We start from the raw sequence: 19,638 nt of genomic DNA on the forward strand, positions 1-19,638 counted from the left end.
CCTCATAGCATTTCTACCTTGCACAGGAACAAAATTAGGCAAATACATAACTTGCAAAGTTGGTTTGGCCTTAATTGCGTAAACAGTAAACTAGTATTTTTACGTATGTCTCCATTCCACTACTGTCCTTAAAGCTATGGCATCAGCCCTAACATTCCCAGAACCTGGTATTCCAAACCTACTTTACAGGTCCCAATCCTTACCACTAATACAGTGGCTTCACACCTGCAACTCCAACTAGAACAATTTGTGAACAGAACAAGAAAAGCGCTGGTTTTTACAGGCTCTCTTTATCTCACCCTATTTCCTCTGTACCCCCACTAAGCCACCAAGTATAGAATAGACAGGTAATCAAAACCAAAATGGCAAAACTCAGGATAGCCAACACAATATTGAAAGTGAAGAACAAAGTTGGAAGAGTGACATTACTCATGTTCAAGACTTAGTATAAATCTGCAATCAAGACAGTATGGATTGATGAAATAAAAGGCAAATAGATCAATGGAACAGAATAGAGAACCCAGAAATAGATCGAAATAAATACAATGAACTGATCTTTGGCAAAAGAAAAAAAGACAATACAATGGAACAAAGTGTTTTCAACAAACAGTGCTGAAACAACTGGATATCCACGTGCTAAAAAGATTAATCTAGACGCAGATCATACACTTTTCACAGAAACTGAGTCAAAATGAATCATAGACCTTAGTGTAAAACACAAAACTATAAAACTCCTACAAGATAACATAAGAGAAAATTTAGTTAACCTAGGGTTTGGCAATGACTTCTTAGCTATGACACCAAAGGCACAATCCGTGAAAAAGAATGGATAAACTTGTCTTCATTATAATTAAATTTTTCCTTTCTGCAAAAGATACTATTAAGACAATGAGAAGACAAACCATAGACTGAAAGAAAATATTTGCAAATGATTAAAGGCTTGTTATCCAAAACATGCAAAGAATTCTCCAAAAAACTCCAGATGGATTAAAGATTTAAACCTAAGACCTAACACCATAAAAACCATAGAAGAAAACCTGAGCAAAACCATTCAGGACATAGGCATAGGCAAGGACTTCATGACTAAAACACCAAAAGCAATGGCAACAAAAGCCAAAATAGACAAATGGAACCTAACTAAACTTAAGAGTTTCTACACAGCAAAAGAAACAATCATCAAAGTGAAGTGGCAACCAACAGAATGGGAAAAATATTTAGCGATCTACCCACTTGACAAAGGACTAGTATTCAGAATCTACAAAGAACTAAAGCAGATTTACAAGAAAACAAACAAACCCATTCAAAAGTGGGTGAAAGATATGAACAGACACTTTTCAAAAGAGGAGACTTATGAGGCCAAGTAACATATGAAAAAATACTCATCATCACTGGTCATTAAAGAAATGCAAATCAAAACCACATTGAGATACCATCTCACACCAGTTAGAATGGCAATCATTAAAAAAAATCTGGAAACAACAGATGCTGGAGAGGATATGGAGAAATAGGAACACTTTTACACTGTTGGTGGGAGTGTAAATTCGTTCAACCATTGTAGAAGACAGTGTGGTGATTCCTCAAGGACCTAGAAATAGAAATACCATTTGACCCAGCAATTCTATTACTGGATATATACCCAAAGGATTATAAAATGTTCTATAATAAATACACATGCACATGTATGTTCATTGTGGCACTGTTCACAATAGCAAAGCCCTGAAACCAACCCAAATTCTCATCAATGATAAACTGGACAAAGAAAACGCAGCACATATACACCATGGAATACTATGCAGCCATAAAAAAGGATGAGTTCATGTCCTTTGTAGGGACATTGACGAATCTAAAAATCATCATTCTCAGCAAACTGACCCAAGAACAGAAAATCAAACAGAGCATGTTCTCACTCATAGGAGGGTGTTGAACAATGAGAACACATGAGCACAAGGAGAGGAACATCACACGCTGGGGTCTGTTGGGGGATAGGGGACTAAGGGAGGGACAGCGGGGGTTGGAGGTTGCAGAAGTATAACAATGGGAGAAATGCCTAATGTAGGTGATGGGGGGATGGAGACAGCAAACCACCATGGCATGCATATACTTTTGCAACAATCCTGCAAAATCTGCACACATACTTCCGAATGTAAAGTACAAAAAAAAAAAAGAAGAAGAATTTAAAAAAAGAAAACAACATGATTTTAAAATGAGCCAAATCCCTTAACAGACACCTCACTAAAGAGCGTATATAGATGTGGGAAATGTATATGAAAAGATGCTCTACCAGAAAAATGCAAATTAAAACACCAATTCGATACCACAACACACCTATTAGAATGGCAAAATCCGGACACCAACAACACTAAATGCTGGTAAGGATGTGGAACAACAGGAACTGTCATTCATTGCTGATAGGAATGCAAAATGATACAGCAACTTTGGGAAACAGTTTAAAAGTGTCTTAGAAAGTTCAACCTACTTTTGCCATATGATGCAGCCACCACACTCCTTGCCATTCACCCCAAGGAGCTGAAATTTTATGTCTAGAAAAAAAACTGCCTACAGATAATTACAGCAACATTACTATAATTTTCTGACCTGGGAAGTAACCGAGATGCCCTGCAGTAGATGAACAGGTAAACTGTGGTACATCAGACAATGAAATATTATTCGTCCCTAAAAAGAAATGAGCTATCAAGCCATGAAAAGACATGAAAGAAACTGAAATGTATACTACTAAGCAAAAGAAACCAATCTACATACTACACAGGCTACATACTATATGATTCCAACTCTGACATTTTGGAAAAGGCGAAACTATCGAGACAGTAAAGAAATTTGACAGGGTTAGCAGGGAGGAAGGGATGAATAGGCAGAACAGAGATAATTTTCAGGGCAATGAAACTACTCTATATGATACCATAATTTTGGGTACATGTCAATATATATTTGTCCAAAACCACAGAATGTGCAACACCAAGAGTGAATCCTAATGTAAACAATGGACTTTAGATAAAAGTGGTATGTTGATTTAGGTTCAATTATTGTAACAAATGTATCACTCTGGAGGAGGATGTTGATGATGAGGGAGGGTATGCATGTGCTGGGGCAGAGGGTAAATGAAAAATGACCTTCTACTCAATTATGCTGTAAACTGAAAACTAAAAAAATTAAGTGTATATATAAATATATAGCGATTTTACTTTTATAAAATCTATCTATCTCTCTATCTATCTATCTATCTAGATCTGGTTTGGGTTTCATGTTTGTTTAAGGAAAACTGGGCCAGGCATGGTGACTAACACCTGTAATGCCAGCTCTCTGGGATGCTGAAGCAGGAGGCTCACTTGAGCACAGGAGTTCAAACCTAGGCAAGACTGTGAGATTGTCTCTACAAAGAAAAAAAAATATTACACACACACAAACACACACACACACACATTTTAAAGGGAAACAGAGTGTAAATATACCAATTCCTTCCTGTCACTTAATTGTAAACCAACTAACACCCACCCATCCAAACCTAGTGCTAGAAAAGAAAAAAGAAAGGTGTTGACAGAGAGGTCTCCAGTCTTCAACACCTTCTGTTTCAGCAGCTCCTGCAAATCCTCTCTCTTCACTTTTCTTACCTATGTAGCCCACTGGGAGTTAACAACTGTCAGGCAGGCAAGAGTCACTGTGGCCCAGAAGTCAGCAATCTTATTAAATCCCTATGCCACCACTGGGACTAAGTAATGCCCACACTGCTCAGAGCAAGGCAGGGGGAGAAATGATTGAAGAGACAGAGTTAGAAAAGCCAGAGCAGAAATGAAAAACAAGTAAGAACTGAGCGAGAGTAAGTGGTAGAAAAACCAAATACTTCCAAACATGGACTGTCTCTACCTTTCTTCTAAGAATACAGCAATCAGCTGGGTGCGGTGGCTCATGCCTGTAATCTCAGCACCTTCAGAGGCCAAGGCAGGTGGATCATGAGGTCAGGAGTTCAAGAGCACCCTGGCCAACATAGTGAAACCCCGTCTCTACTAAAAAGACAAAAATTTAACCAGGTGTGATGGTGGGTGCCTGTAATCCAAGCTACTTGGGAGCCTGAGGCAGGAGAATCGCTTGAACCCAGGAGGTGGAGGTTACAGTGAGCTGAAATCAAGCCATTGCACTGTAGCCCGGGCAACAGTGAGAGACTCCATCTTAAAAAAAAAAAAAAAAAAAAAAAAAAGAATACAACAATCAAGAAGGCATTTGGTGTAATCAACCAACCATTCCAACTGGGAAACTCCCCTAAAACAGAGCAGAAGCTTACATTTTTGTGATAGATGTCATTCTACTGTAAATATACTGACCACACCCAGAAGTGCGGGTGTAGTCATCCTTTGGCATTTTGTAGACAAGTTCTAAAATTCTGCAAGTATGAAACATATTGACATTTATTTTTATAATGGCAATGTTCCAAGATAGAATATACTGTCTTTCATTTTAATGAACAAGAATTGAGGTGGAACAAATACACATAATATAGCTTCTCATTTCGAAATCTCATTTACATATGCTAAATGCATTATTAAACAATCTTTCTAGTATTGTCTTACCTATACAATTACAGGTTTATGTCGTTTGTAAATGTTTATAATTGAGGGAGAAGCAACGATCATTGAGTCTGTTATAAAGATCATAATATTAGATACAGAGACCTAGTGATCATTTTCAAACACATTATAAATTGAACAGAAGTGGTTGGCTTTATTTGTTAAGAAAAAAGTTTTACTTCATAATGCATAAAACTTCACTTATTTCAAGAAAAAGCCTCTATAAGTACACTCAAGATTATAACCATATTATAGTCTTCTCAAAGTTTTTAAAATAGCATGTGACAAAAGAGATACAGCTAATCTAAAGATAGCAGGAGGGTAAGGCCATGGCATGTAAAAAGCCATTGAAGGTGATTATCTAGCCCAGGGAGGTCACCTCAACTCCAGAAGAGATCAGTATGTGTGAGGGAAATTAGACCTTCGCTTGATGGAGTAGCAACAATGGTTAGGTAATTTAGGGAAACAGATATAAACTTAAAATAAAAATTTTTATTTTGAAAATTACATGACTTGTAAATAGGAAGAGCTTCATAAATAAGTGTGTAAGGATTGTCTAGAAAGAATACCTAGAAGGATGGTTATAGTCTGACTTAAGACACCATAATACTTCAGGGTCTTTTGGACCAGAAAGATTATGATATGAGATCACTGGAAATGTTAACCACATATAGAATAATGACATGCACTACTCGGTAACACTCTAAGGACTAATCAGCAACTGAGCTGCTTGCTGCCAATGCCAAACGGTCATCCAACATTTAAGTTACTAACATTTGTTTCCTTTTTCTCAAAATATGGTTTTAATCAGAACAGGACTAAGCAAATGAACCAAGAAAATACTCTAAACCTTCAATATGGCACCAACATAGCTCAAACACTTTATTTCTCTTTTCTTCTAATCCCTAGGCCATTTTCCACTGGCAGAGAAGACAGAACAGACTGCATACACAATAGAAAAACTGGTTTAATCTCTCAAATCAGCAAGCCACTTCTGTGCCCTTTCAGCTGACATCAAAAATCACTTTACTATAATTTTCTGCAGTTTCCTTATAAACAATGCCTTAAGTAGTGGGTTAAGTGGGGGGATATGCTTAAGGAATCAGCCTTTTCCCATTGGTGTTTCACAGTCACGTGACTGGTCGTTTCTACTTACTGATGTGTGTATGATACCTATTCATTAGCTATTCTGCTGCAGGGAAGCTATACTAGACAGCTTTTAAGTTCTCTTTCAAACCTAACGCTGATCAACTTAGGCAACTTAGAAATCAAAGCTGAATCAAACTACTAACAATATACCAAATCTAAAGATTTTTGAAATACTGATATTTTTCCTCTACCCAGGAAGACAGAGTGTATTTCAATTACTAATTGATTCAATACCTGAATACCTACTATGTGCTAGCCACTTTTCTAGGAACTAGGCATATGGCAATAAACTAAAGAAATAATGACACATTTGAACAGCTCTAAAATACTCGAACTATAAAAAACCCAAACTATTATAAACATTCATTCATACAGAAAGATTACATAATGTATATATGTATATATACTTCACGTATAAGTCATATAGTAAAATATCATCTAGGAATTTGCAAAGAGAGCAAAATTCTATCAAAACTTAATAGATTAAGCACTAGATGGATCAGAAAGGTACATAATAACTATTCAAAAACTGAAGAGTACAGTTCCAATGCCTAATGCATGGATCTATCATCAGACACAGATGATATAATACGAAACTACTTTCCATAAGTGATTTTCTATTTATTATGAGCCTTTAATCAACAAGCATGCATTGGGTGTCTAATAGCTGTTAATTCTACCATTCATTCTACCTTTAATTGCTTACTATATGCAAGTTCCATGGTGAAATATAAAGATAAAAGACATTGTCCCATATTTCAAGTGGTTCAGAATATACTAGCCAAAATTAGACAACATACAAATATAGAAATCATAATGTGGTTTAAAAACTGTAAGTCAGGAATTTTGAATGTAATATATAATACTGTATTAATTGTATATTCAGTGCCACCAATCGTGAAATACACTATCATGTTATAAAAAGAAAATAGGAAATAACAGATAAAAATGATAAAAGAATAACATACTATACTAGGGAAGAAAAGAGTGCCAATTAACCAAGATGCATCATTAATTGTAAAAGTTTGAGAGATTTTAAAATGTGGAAAAATTTGTTTATTAGCATCAAAGAGAAATGATACTAACTAAAAGTAATTAAATTAACAGCTTTCTATAAAGTCAGGACTTTACTTGAAGGAAAATTATCTATGCTTGCAATGAAGATTAACACAGTTAACAGACTTAGAAATGCACCATGATGCAATGTCAATTTCAGCAGCATATAAAGTACCGTCTTGACCTTGAAAGCGATCTTGGAAAGCATCCTTACTCAGATGCTTAGTTGATACCATCCCCAGTTTTGCCATCCCCCAAGAGACAATTACTCCCATGAAAATCTGCACGTTTATTTTTCCTTTCAGTTTAGAAACCACAGTTGTGTTTTATAAGTTTTTAAGGGCAAAAACTATCTTATTGACTTCTGAATAGCTCAGTGCTTCTTTAATGAATCAGCAATGACTCTTCAACATATCTGGAACAATAGACATAAGACAATCAAGATTGGTCTATATATGTTAAGAGTATAAGGTAGGGCATAAAAGCAACAGACTCAAACTTCTCAGCCCAAGTTTTACACGAAATATATCCTATCAAAGAACAGTTTGCTGGTATTACCAGAGAGTTATAAATAGATTCATCACCTAACTTACTAAATTGGCAGAAATACTGTGTCTGATACAAGGATTAAAATACAGCTCTAAAGACACGAAGAGAAAGGAAATACTTGCAGAATAATACCCTAGGCAAACAATCAAATTTTAATTGGGGGCTGGGACTTTCTTAATGATAGCACAGAAGTAAACAGATGTGGTCCACATCTGAGTGTATTTTTAAAATGTAGCAGGTCACTGGCTAAGGACAAGTGAAAATTAAGATATTGACACTACAAAATACTTCAATATTATTGTCATGCCATCATGTAAAGAAAAGTCTCCATAGCAAGAAAAGTGCCAATAGTATGAAACCTGTAAAGCAGCATGTGTATTTGGAGACGGGGCTACACAGGGGTAAAGTCCTGAGTTACTGTTACTACAAACAGGAATCTCCAAGATGTTTCTGATTGCCATTATGGGTAACAACAGAATTACACATTCCATTTATTTTGTGCTTACTATGTGCCAGATGTCATATACTTATTTAATTCTCATTACCATCCTTCACTCCCCATTTCTAATGTTACCAACTCTTGGCAATTACAGCATATAAATTTCTCTCCTGCCATCTCCACCTCTCCATCCCCACTACCACTACACTAAATTGGGCCCTCCTCCCCTTTAACATAAACCAATGAATGCATTTCCTTACTAAACTCCTATTCTCAAGTTTTAGCCCTCTTCCAACTCATCCTCCATATTGCTGGTGGACTTTCTTTTAGAAATGCAAGCTATCGCTCTTCCCAGTGCCACTCTTCTAAACCCTTAGCAGAGCATGTGAGTTCTGCATAATATAGTTCCTGTCTGCCCTTCGAGACTTTACTGTCCCTTCCAACCTTTAGTTCTAGGCTCCAGCGAGGCAGCACTTTCATCATGTTTTAGTACCCTACATATGCCATGACATTCTGCCTCTCCACGACTCCTGCAAACTGTTATAGACCCTACAAGACTCAACTCAAACATCACTCATGTGAAGATTTCCATCACACAATCCCTCACCTCCTCACAACCACCACCTGTCAAGAAATGGCAAGCTAAAAGTAGACATGTATTCTCCACACTTACAGAGCACATGGCTCATTCTGTGGAACTCAGTTGGTCAGTTTGGGTTTCTGAACAGAAAAGCCTGGACACCCACCTAAAGGGCATGCTTTAAACTCAGTTAATTTCACCATCTCTATGGTAGCCCAATTCCATCAGTGACAGAGTTGGCCAGAATGGAAAAGCCAACTCATACTCACTAACCAAAGACTAATGACATAACACAGTCATTAGCTCAGCAGCTAATCGGGGCAGCAAATAAAACATGTGAAATGACAGTGTCAACACGTTTCTTTTAGGCTTTATGGTGTCTGATTCTCATTAGGTTCTGATCCTATTTATGCCTGAAGCATGCCTTATTTTTATAGCTTCATTGAAGCAAGATAGATGATTTCTTTGTCTGCCCTGCCTTGGGAGATGATTTTCAAAAAGCCAAATCCTTATATCTCTTTTCATTTTAATCTTCATAAAGACATGCTTTCACCACATCATGCCAGAAAATGAGTAACCGTGCTAACAACACCTAAGAAAATATGCAAACTACTAACATTTCTGAAGCCAAGAAGGATTTAACACATTGTCTTTATCTAATTTCCTTCCTAAAAATAAAAATTGAGTGAGTGTGTACCAGGAAGCACATTTTCAGTGGGTAAATACGTTCTTATGTATGTTCCACTTTACTCCAACTCTTTCTAATTTCTTCCTAGAAATTATGTACTCACATGAAACTAGTTATTATGTTTATAGAAAATAAACATAAAGTCAGCATTTCAGCAGTAATACACATGAACAGCTATTCTTTTTGCCTGCGGTGTGTATAAGACCAAAATATTTTAAGACATGTTATGCCACTTTGAGTTATTATCTGTTGTTGACTGCCACTAAATCTAATTTTGTATCAGCAGGAAAGAATATTGCTTGAAAATTTTAAATGAGCTTATACATTTGGGCTCTCCATTGTCAAGTTTTCCTAGCAGACAATTCTTTGGGGTAATAATATAGACAGTGCTGGATGAATCCAACTCCCTTGCTTAGGACATCTACTTTTCTAACCAGAATGTAAACGTAAAAATTAGTTACTTCAAAATTTCACACAATGTTGTTAAAGAAAAAAAAATTTTAAAGAAAAGATAAGAGAGAAAAGATAAAGACTTCAAATTCTAACAAATGGGACATGAGGAAGCTTCAGGCAGAGATTAACAATTGCCTCAAAATCATCCAGTGGCTTTGTTATTTGAATAATATTAACCACAGACAGACACCACAGTACACAAAGGCTGTTCTGAATTAGAAAAGCTACTGACTGTGCTAAATCACACACAATATACTGGCCACTAGCACACAAGGAATTAAATATCCAGCAACCTAGCTGGGCCAGAAATGAACCTCAGAACATGCATATAGTAAACAGTAGTCAATGACCTGGTTTCTGCCCACCCCATTACTCAAATATGCTATCTTCCAGCTCTTTTAGATTGGAAAAAAAATAATTTAACACCGGATAACATTATAGATAGGGATATATGAAGAAAATCATCCTAAAAATTTCAACCTTAATAAGAGATTTGTATCTTTTTTTTTTTTTTAGACGGAGCATCACTCTTATTGCCCAGACTTAAGTGCAATGGCACAATCTTGGCTCACCACAACCTCCGCCACCTGGGTTCAAGCAATTCTCCTGACTCAGCTTCCAGAGTAGCTAGGATTATAGGCATCCACTACCATGCCCAGCTAATTTTTATATTTTTAGTAGAGACGGGGTTTTACCATGTTGGCCAGGCTGGTTTTGAACTCCTGACCTCAGGTGATCCACCCACCTCAGCCTCCCAAAGTGCTCGGAAAGAGGTGTGTATGTTAAACAACAGGCAAAGTATTAGAAAGCCATACCTTTTAAAGAAGGGATACTGTCAGCTGGGAGCAGTGGCTCATTCCTGTAATCCCAGCATTTTAGTAGGCTGAGGCAGACAGATAATGAGGTCAGGAGTTCAAGGGCAGCCTGACCAACACAGTGAAATCCCGTCTGTACTAAAAATACAAAAATTAGCTGGGCATGGTGGCATGCCCCTGTAATCCCAGCTACTCCGGAGGCTGAGGCAAGAGAATCATCACTTGAACCTAGGAAGTGAAGTTGCAGTGAGCTAAGATCACACCACTGCACTTCAACCTGGGAGACAGAGTGAGATCAGTCAGAAGAAGAAAAGAAGATAGAAGATAGAAGAAGAAGAGGAGGAAGAAGAAGAAGGAGGAGGAGGAGGAGGAGGAGGAGGAGGAGGAAGGGGGGAGGGGGAGGAGGAGGAGGAGGAGGAGGGCAAGAAAGAATGAAAGAAAGAAAGAGAGAGAGAGAAAGAAAGAAGGAAGGGGGAAGGAAGGAAGAAGGAGGAAGGAGGAAGAAGGAAGAAGAAGGAGGAGGGATACTGTTAAGAGGGGTTTAATAACCTTTTCCTAAATATTTTTGCTTAATTCAGTTTCTTAAAATTACCAAGAACAAAACAAGGAAATGCATCCTTGGGGAGTCCGAGATTCAGATTCTACATCTAGTTTTCTCACTCGGTGACACTGGGTTTCTCACTTCTTTAGATGTGAGTTTTTTCACTGTTAAAAAAAGAAAAGTGTAATTAGCTTATTCTAAATTCTCTCCCATGTACAAAAACAGCTCAGAGTTTATTACATACTAGACTTCTACTTTTTAAAGTGAACAAATTAGAATAAAAATAATACAGATTTCAGTGAATGTGCTTTTTATCCATTGGAAGAGTGAACTCTAGCTATCCTATAAAGATGGTGGTCACTGTTTTCCTTTAGAATTCTCAAAAGGTGACTTTATAGTGTCCCTTAGCAATATACTCTCATATTGAGAGAAGGGGAAGAAGCAGAATAAAATGTTATACAATTTGCACAACTCAATGCACAGATGGAGTCTTGGCTAACACAAACCAGAAGAAATGGCCTTTTTAACATTTGGGGAGGGAAGTACAGAAAATGCATCAGTCCTTAATAAAGAATAAAAGTACTCAATCTGTTCCACAGTATATCACTACAGAGAGGGTTAGGAATAGGTGAAATCCTGACTTTTGTTTCCTTTCTATTATTACACCTCTAAAGCACCATTTCCCGAACATTATTCTATGACACTGTTCTATGAGATGTTCACAGACGCCTCTCTGAAAAAGGAGCTCTGTGACCAAATGCAGAAAGAAACAGTTAAATAGGTTTCTTCATGCTGGTCTTTTCATAGCCATGTAGGCCAAATATAGATCTATATCTCCCAAAGACGAATACATAATGCATCAACACCCTGCCTTTGCCTCCCCACAACTGAAATACCTATTAACTCTTCCTGAAACAGAAAGGAACACTCTTCTACCTACTAGAATATGGGGAAAAAAATGAGCTAAGTGTTCCCTCAAATTCCCACCAGCCCACCTCATTATTTTCCCATACACAAAATTTAAACTCTACTTCAGATTACTTATCATGGAAGTTTCACACTTAAATAGTTTAGTGAATAATAAATGTGTGAAAGAAAGAAAGGAAACCCCTCTTCAATTGTATTGCCCACAACTCTTTCAGAGTATGTCAAATTCAGTGTATAAAGACTGAGATTAAATTACCATTATTTCAAAAGGTTTTTTTTTTCTTTTGCAGATGACGGAAATACACTACTATGATACTCTGCACCACGAACATGAATTCATTCATCTACCCATTTCCCTCCTCACTATCTCTCTCCCTCAACACATACAGAGGTATCACAGGCATACAATTTCACAATAAAATATCTCAGGAACAGAAAAGCAGCACAATCACAGTATTGCTCAGGCAGTTTCTCCTTATACAACCTGCAGCTTAAGGGAAGGTCAGCAGCATAAAAAAAATAATGACTTTCAAATATGTGTCATGAAACCGAGCTATTTATCAATAAGCCTGACAAGAATAAGGTGAGAACCCATTTCAGCTGGCCAGAATGACTGCTGCACATCACACTCGGCGGCAGCAAGCCAAGACAGAATGAGGGTTACCGAGTTGTTATGGTAACTACATGGTAGCTGGTTCCATAAAACATTAGCTTTTCTATCCCAGGGCCTGTATTTAAAATTCAACGCAAGTCAAGGTCTGTAGTCCAAATGAGGCAGCTAGTGGTCCCCTCAACCTACAATAAACCATGCCAAGAATGAACTCCATTTGTGCAGAGCGCGGCAGCAGCCACAAACCAGCTCCACTGCTGCAAGCCAAAGGCCTTCTTCTGCTAACCCTCAGCCCTGTGACAGCATGACTAAAGGGGCAACCTATTCCAGCTGACTTCACCGATGGACCAGCACTAATTACAAAGGGAAATGAAACAAAGATGCAAAACAAAGGTCAGAGAAACTACAGCTGAAAGCAAAAATCAGAGGTAGAACAGTCCTCAGCACATGTAGATCAGCGTTGAAGGCAGGGGCTTCAGCCTCCAAGAGATTCGACTTGAATATCACCTCCCTTGCTGAGTGCCTGTGTGACCTAGAGAAAGAGCCTTCTTTTCACTTTGGCCTATCTGTACCACAGCAGTAATAATTATAGGGTTGCATAGTGGTGACAAGTATGAGCACTGACATCAAACAACCTGGATTCGAATCCTTTTCCTGCAGCTGACTAGCTGCGTGACTTCAGGCAAGGTACTTAACCTTTCCCGAGTTACCTGCCTCTCAGTGCCTTCAACTGTAAAATAAGGATACTGACACCTATTCCTTACAGTTGTTGTGAAGATTACAATAAGACATTGCTTTGCTTTGCAACATAAAATGAACTTAATACTATGTTTGCTATTGCTATCATTCTGGTGGTGACAATTATTATTGATGTTAGAGATATTGGCCCCCATCCCCAAAGAGGCCTGCATCATAATCTCTGGAACCTCTGACTATTACCCTATGCATCAAAAGAGACTTTGTGGATGTGCTAAAGTATCTTGAGATAGGATTATTATCCTGGATTATTCCAGATAGACTCAATATAATTGCAAGGGTCTTTATAAGGTAAAGAAAGAGAAGAGGATGCAATGACAAATATAGAAGTTAGACACAGAGAGAGAGATCTTAAGATGGCACTTTGCTGGTTTTAAAGATGGAAGAAGGAGCCACATGCCAAGGAGTGCAGGCAGTATCTAGAACCTGGAGCATTTGGAAGGAATGCAACCCTGCTTATACCTCACCTTGACTTTAGAACTTTTGACCTCTAGAACTAACTGTAAGATAATGAATGTGTCTTGTTCTAAGCCACTATATTGGTAGAATTTTTTACAGCAGCAATAAGATACTAATATACTACTTTATTAATATGTAAAATGGGAAAGTGTAGGGAAAACATGACACATAGTAGGTACTGAATAAATCATGGCTGGTGACCTATATTTGCGAGATGGCGGTAACTAAGGGAGTCTCCGTGCCTCTCCAAGCAACCATAGGTGATATGGTTTGGATCTGTGTCCCTGCCCGGACCTCAGGTGGAACTGTAATCCCTAGTGTTGGAGGTGGGGCCTGGTGGGAGGTGATTGGATCATGGAGGTGGATCCTTCATGAATGGTTTAGCACCATCCCCTTAGTGCTGTTCTCATGATGGTGAGCAAGTTCTCATGAGATTTGGTTGCTTAAAAGTGTGTAGTACCTCCCCCTCCCCCTTCCTCCTGCTCTGGCCATGTGAAGTGCTGGCTCTCCCTTTGCCTTCCACCATGATGTAAGTTTCCTGAGCCCTCCCCAGAAGCCGAGCAGATGCCAGAATCATGCTCTCTTCACAGCCTGCAGAATCATGAGCCAATTAAATATTTCTTTATAAATTACTTAGCCTCAGGTATTTATTTTTAACAGTGCCAGAATGGACTAATACAGCAGCCCTCTAGTATGCCATGGCAGCTAATGCTCTATACCTGCCGCAACCTGTATGCTTCCTACTGCATGTCAAATGGCTGGAGATAGATACTGTCTTCTAACCACTCATTCCTAGATAATTGTACCTGAAATAGTCCAGGCAACTAAATGAACCAGAAGGGGAAGTACCATCAGCCAAGAAGCAGCTGAATTCTGAAGATATGCAGATCTATCCAGGAATATCATTGGGCCCAAGGCTGTCTGGTAACTAAGCAGAAGAAAGCCACAGTACATAACTTCCATAGCCCTTGTTACAGTTTTTTGTTATAATGGTGGGTGTGTTAAGCCTCATGCGCAGCCTGAGGAAATAAAACCGCTCTTTCTCCTGCCCTCCTTTCATCTGTCCCAAGGCAGGACTCTACTCTTCCCTGCCTTTCTGATTGTGTATCATAAGACCCTCATTCCAAAGAGAGTCTGGCTCCATACCCTACAGGAAGGAATGCTGAATCATGAAGTTTCCATAAAACCCAAGAGAATGGGGTTCAGGGAGCTTCCAGATAACTGAGCACATGAAGGTTCCAGGAGGGTGGCACACTCACAGAGGGCATGGAAGTTTCCGCTATACCTTGTCCTGTGCCTTTCTTCTACATCCTTTGTAATACCCTTTATAATAAACCAGTAAATGTTTAAAAAGAAAAAAAAAGAAGCACTTCTTTTTTTTTTTTTTTTTTTTTTTTTGAGACGGATTTTCACCCTTGTTACCCAGGCTGGAGTGCAATGGCACGATCTCGGCTCACCACAACCTCCGCCTCCTGGGTTCAAGCAATTCTCCTGCCTCAGCCTCCTGAGTAGCTGGGATTACAGGCATGTGCCACCATGCCCAGCTAATTTTTTGTATTTTTAGTAGAGACGGGGTTTCACCATGTTGACCAGGATGGTCTTGATCTGTTGACCTTGTGATCCACCCGCCTCGGCCTTCCAAAGTTCTGGGATTACAGGCTTGAGCCACCGCGCCCAGCCAAGAAGCACTTCTACTTGCCTTCGGTCAGGTCTAAGACCACCGACCCTACAAATTTGATAACATCCATAATAAGGGGCCTCCAGATAATCCCCAGTGAGGTGTGAGACACGAAATTTCAAGAGCCTGCACCAGCCAATATTGATCACAGCCACTAACCCAGGAGTGATCATAAAAGCTGTTTCCCCTCCCTCCTGTTCCAGCTGATGTCCAGTGTAGGTAGAATATTACAATCTCTCTTGGCAGTGTGTCTGCAAGTACATCAGTGACATGGGAGGGGGCGGTGAGTTCATTCCACTCCCTCTGCAAGGGACTTGGCTTCCTGCTGCCTAGATGTTATATGTGTAGAGGAGAGGCAGCTTTAATTGAGAGTACTATATAGACACAGTGGTTAGAGTGGTGTTAGAAACAACACTCCCAAATCGGGTGCAGGAAATGGATGAGATATCTGCAATAGACTAGGAAGGGAAAATAATACAGCAGAGAAACAATGGAACAGAATAAATGGCCGAATCTACTGATTATTCACACTGGGGAAATACCAGTCAGAGATGCTTCTTAAGGACTTGCATACACCTTCCTGAATATAGCCTTAGTTTTACATTGCATATGGCTTAAGGTCTCAACCTTGTAATAGTCACCTTAGTGATTATGCATGGTCAGGTAATAACCCAGTTGCTTTCTTAGGCACCCAAAAGAATATCTGATGTAATATTTCTCTTGAAATAATCTCTCTATATGGGTCCATGCCTAAAATTACAGTCTTCAGGTTCAAGTCTTTCAAATAAAAGACATTAAAAAGGATACAAGAAATAAAGTTCAACTCAAACTCGTCCTCCAAATAGACGAAATATTTATTAAAAAGGAAAGGCATAAACAAGCAAAGGTGAAAAGGAAGATGCTGTTATCTTACATGAGATTGCATCCTTTTTTCTTCTGTTAGGATTTGCTTTTACCTAAACATCATCTATACATGAAGATGTGGCATGCGATTCCAACTGAGGGGTAATAATGGGTGGAATAAACCATGGAATGTCATAATTTTCAAACTCCATGCCAAGGATCCCTCAGAGTTCTTGGGTGGGGTGCGCATGGAAGAGAGGGTGGAGAACTGGAATCCTGCCCCTGTTCATGCTTCAAACTGAACTTTGTTTTAATTTTGAGTTTACAGATGAAATAATGCCTAAAAGCATCTAACCCAATGTAACCTTCTCATTTGCCAACAAATAAAAAGAACTGAAGACATGATGCCCAATTTGCCTAGGACACCAGGACACTCCAGGTTTATCCTGATGACCCACTGTAAGTTTGAACAGCACCTCCACAAAGAGACACTAAATTATATAGTCACAAAGCTAGAGACACTACAGGCTCGCCTAACATCCTACGTTCATATGAGTTTTGGCCAGTACTCAAACGTGCCTCCTAAGATTCTTCCTACTACACAGTATTTTTCTCTTGTCAACAGAAAATGTTTCACTTATTTCCTTTTTGTTTTTATTTGCTTCACCAGCAGGGTAAAAATTCCATTAAAACCTAATAGCAAGCTTGGAAATTTTTAAATTGTCACTGGATATTTTTCCTAGTTTATACCACACTGATTCTTTGCTTTGGATATGAGTCAAACACCACAGAGCTTGTTTGTATGATCCTTTTGAAAAGTTAGATTAAGTTTTTTTTTTCTTCAGTAGAGTTATGACTAAAACTGAGAAGTGAAAACTCTCTGGAAATGATCCAGAGAGGTATACCAGAGAACACAAGAGTAATGTCCCAGTATAAATAAGGTTCCGGTTTCTAGATTTTTTATTTTGCGGTAATAGAGCAAAAATTATAAAGTACAGAATCTATGTTCACTTTTAGTATGAAATCTGAGATTTCAGCACAGTTTCCTACTTGTGTCTGTAAACTGCCATGAGAACCTTAGGGCATGCATTTATAGTCTTATTCCATTTTTAGGAGTACTTCAAATTGATATGCTTTACTGTAGCGTTCCATGTTAACACTTCAGAATTTGTGGCTGACATCCCTGACCTGCCATGGTAATTACTACCATTGCTTTTCAGAAGAAGATATTGTCAGTTCCTCCCTGAAACTAGTTCTGCCTTTTCCCTAACTCTTAGGGACAAGCCCTATTTGGCCTATTAACTTCCAAACAGGCTTCTTGCTAGCTAGTGGAAAAAGATTTCCGAAACTCACTGAAGATGAGACTACACATTATCCCACAAATACTGACCCAGCCACATCAACTTCAGCATAGCCAAGTGGCCTCCACATCCAAAGGCCTGCCTACAATACGCAGATGCAGAGAGAAAAGAATGGGCATTATACCAAGCCCCTTATCAATATATTGTGTGCCCCAATACTGTGTGTTCCCACGTTCCCAGTAATATGCTAGGTTGTTGACATGAGAAAATCTTATCAACCTCTGCTATTTTCCTAATGCTCAGATGAAAAATCTACTGGTATCAAAAAAAAAAGAAAAAAAAAACCAACAACTATTAGAAATGGGCAACAAAAAATGGAAAGTGATGGAAAAAAGCTATAGCATCTCTTCCAGTAGCCCCTGGATTGGAACAGTTTGTTATTTTCTCAACTCTTGAAGCTTTAAAAATATTTGTTGTGTGTGCTCAGTGTAATAGATGCCTAACTGAGATAGGAATTCCTATTGTAACTGGGACTACACTCTAAGTAGGAAGATGAATAGATTATTTCACCTTGGCAACTGTATTACTTTTGACTTTCCTAGATTAAATCCAAAGATCTGGCAGGGAAAAAAAAAAAAAAAAAAAAAAAAAAAAAAAAAAAAAAAGACCTGCATTCCTGTCTCTGCTCCAACACTAACCTGCTTGTGTAAATCTTTTTGCCTCCCTGGGCCTCCATTAGATGAACATATGTACTATTAACTTTGTAGGATTACAAGTTTAGATATTTTAGAAATATCTAAAGCCGTATACAAGAACATGGCTTTAAAGATGGACCATAGGAAAGTTGAATACTCTTATCTAAGAGGGCCAGGAAATTGTCCCTATGGCAAACTGATGATGTCCAATAGGAGTGTTGTGATATCTTTCTCATTTGAGTCTGTTCTTGGCCTCGTGAGCCTCAGTATACCTGGATAATGGAAAGAAAAAATTAATGGAGAAAGAGAAACATGAAGATTCGTAAATTTATTGGCAGGGACAGGGGTGGTAATCAGGAACTAATTTCCTTCCCAAACACATTCAAACGTTCCCATATTCATCCTAAAATAGTGATAAGCTATTTCAAAATTAAAACAAAACCAACAAGCATGTGCCCACAAGATGTAATTCCAACCAAGGTTTAAGAGCAAACCGAGAAACTGGCCAAAGCATGTATCACTTTAACCTTGAGAGCATGGCTTCCTAACAGGACTATTTTGTTGGGGAAGAAAATATTTAAGGATGTGCACTTAGAGAATTATTCCTCCCTCATCATTTATTTGGCAGCAAAACCTGTTCTGGTTCATGTAATTAGCTGATTAAAAAGTGGTATTTGATTGAACGCTGGCTATACAAAATGATCTTGAGCTGATTGAAGGACACATTCAAACCCTTCGATTGGGAATGTTTGTGTTTGGAATAATAAATCTTCACTCAAGGAGAGGATGAAAATTCCTATTTATACAATTTCAACATCTATAATAAGGAATTAATCTATTCCAGAGGTAGGTTTTATTAGTCCATTTTGAGAATGAAAAAAACATGATGACACTTTACATCATACATACACTCCTGAGAAAAACGGGCACATTATTCACAATGATCATTTATAATAAAAATGGAAACAAAAATCATCACACCTGATCCATTTATGAAATACGGAAGATACTGCATCATGTAACTACTAATTTACTATCACTACTGACTTTGCAGAAGCCCATTTGAAACCCCAAATTAAGTGGAATGGAAGCACTTTCTGTAAAAATAATTCCTTCCATTCATGTCTCCCTAAGAAAACAAGTAGATTATGCTTTCTTTCCCTTCAACTGTTATTATTGCTTTTTAAATACGTATCTCTGCTCCCAACATTGTAGAGGTGTGACTAAGATCCTATCATAGTTAAGAATGCCCTGGAAATAATGAATAATAGAATCTCTGTCCCATTGCCATTAAGGATTGGACTTAATCCTTAAGTCAAATTCAGTATGTGCTATTCTGCAAATAAATCCACACAGGTTCCTAACAAGAACCCTGAAAGGAGTTGAGAATTCAAATGAAAAAAGCAATCACAACGTGGCCATTAACAAACTACATGCCTTTCTGAATCATAGATGTTAGTTCAAAAGTATAGAAATTAGTGCTGGCTTCTAATTCCATTCTACCACGAATCATTTTTGTGAA

General features: G+C 38.2%; 1 protein-coding gene across 2 annotated transcripts in view; it reads right to left on the minus strand.

The window, feature by feature from the left end:
• NAV3 (neuron navigator 3) overlaps nt 1-19,638 on the minus strand; it is an 850,089-nt gene that overhangs the window by 812,480 nt on the left and 17,971 nt on the right. The window contains exon 1 of one of the 2 annotated variants that reach the window (XM_074402524.1): nt 10,899-18,004. The exons of the other annotated variant lie outside the window; for it this stretch is intronic. The gene's annotated coding sequence lies outside the window, so the exon portion shown is untranslated. Of the gene's footprint in view, nt 1-10,898; nt 18,005-19,638 lie in introns of those variants that run through there. 2 annotated transcript variants of the gene reach the window in all.

The sequence above is a fragment of the Saimiri boliviensis genome, chromosome 7 (genome assembly GCF_048565385.1).
Source record: "Saimiri boliviensis isolate mSaiBol1 chromosome 7, mSaiBol1.pri, whole genome shotgun sequence".
Lineage (NCBI taxonomy): Eukaryota > Metazoa > Chordata > Mammalia > Primates > Cebidae > Saimiri > Saimiri boliviensis.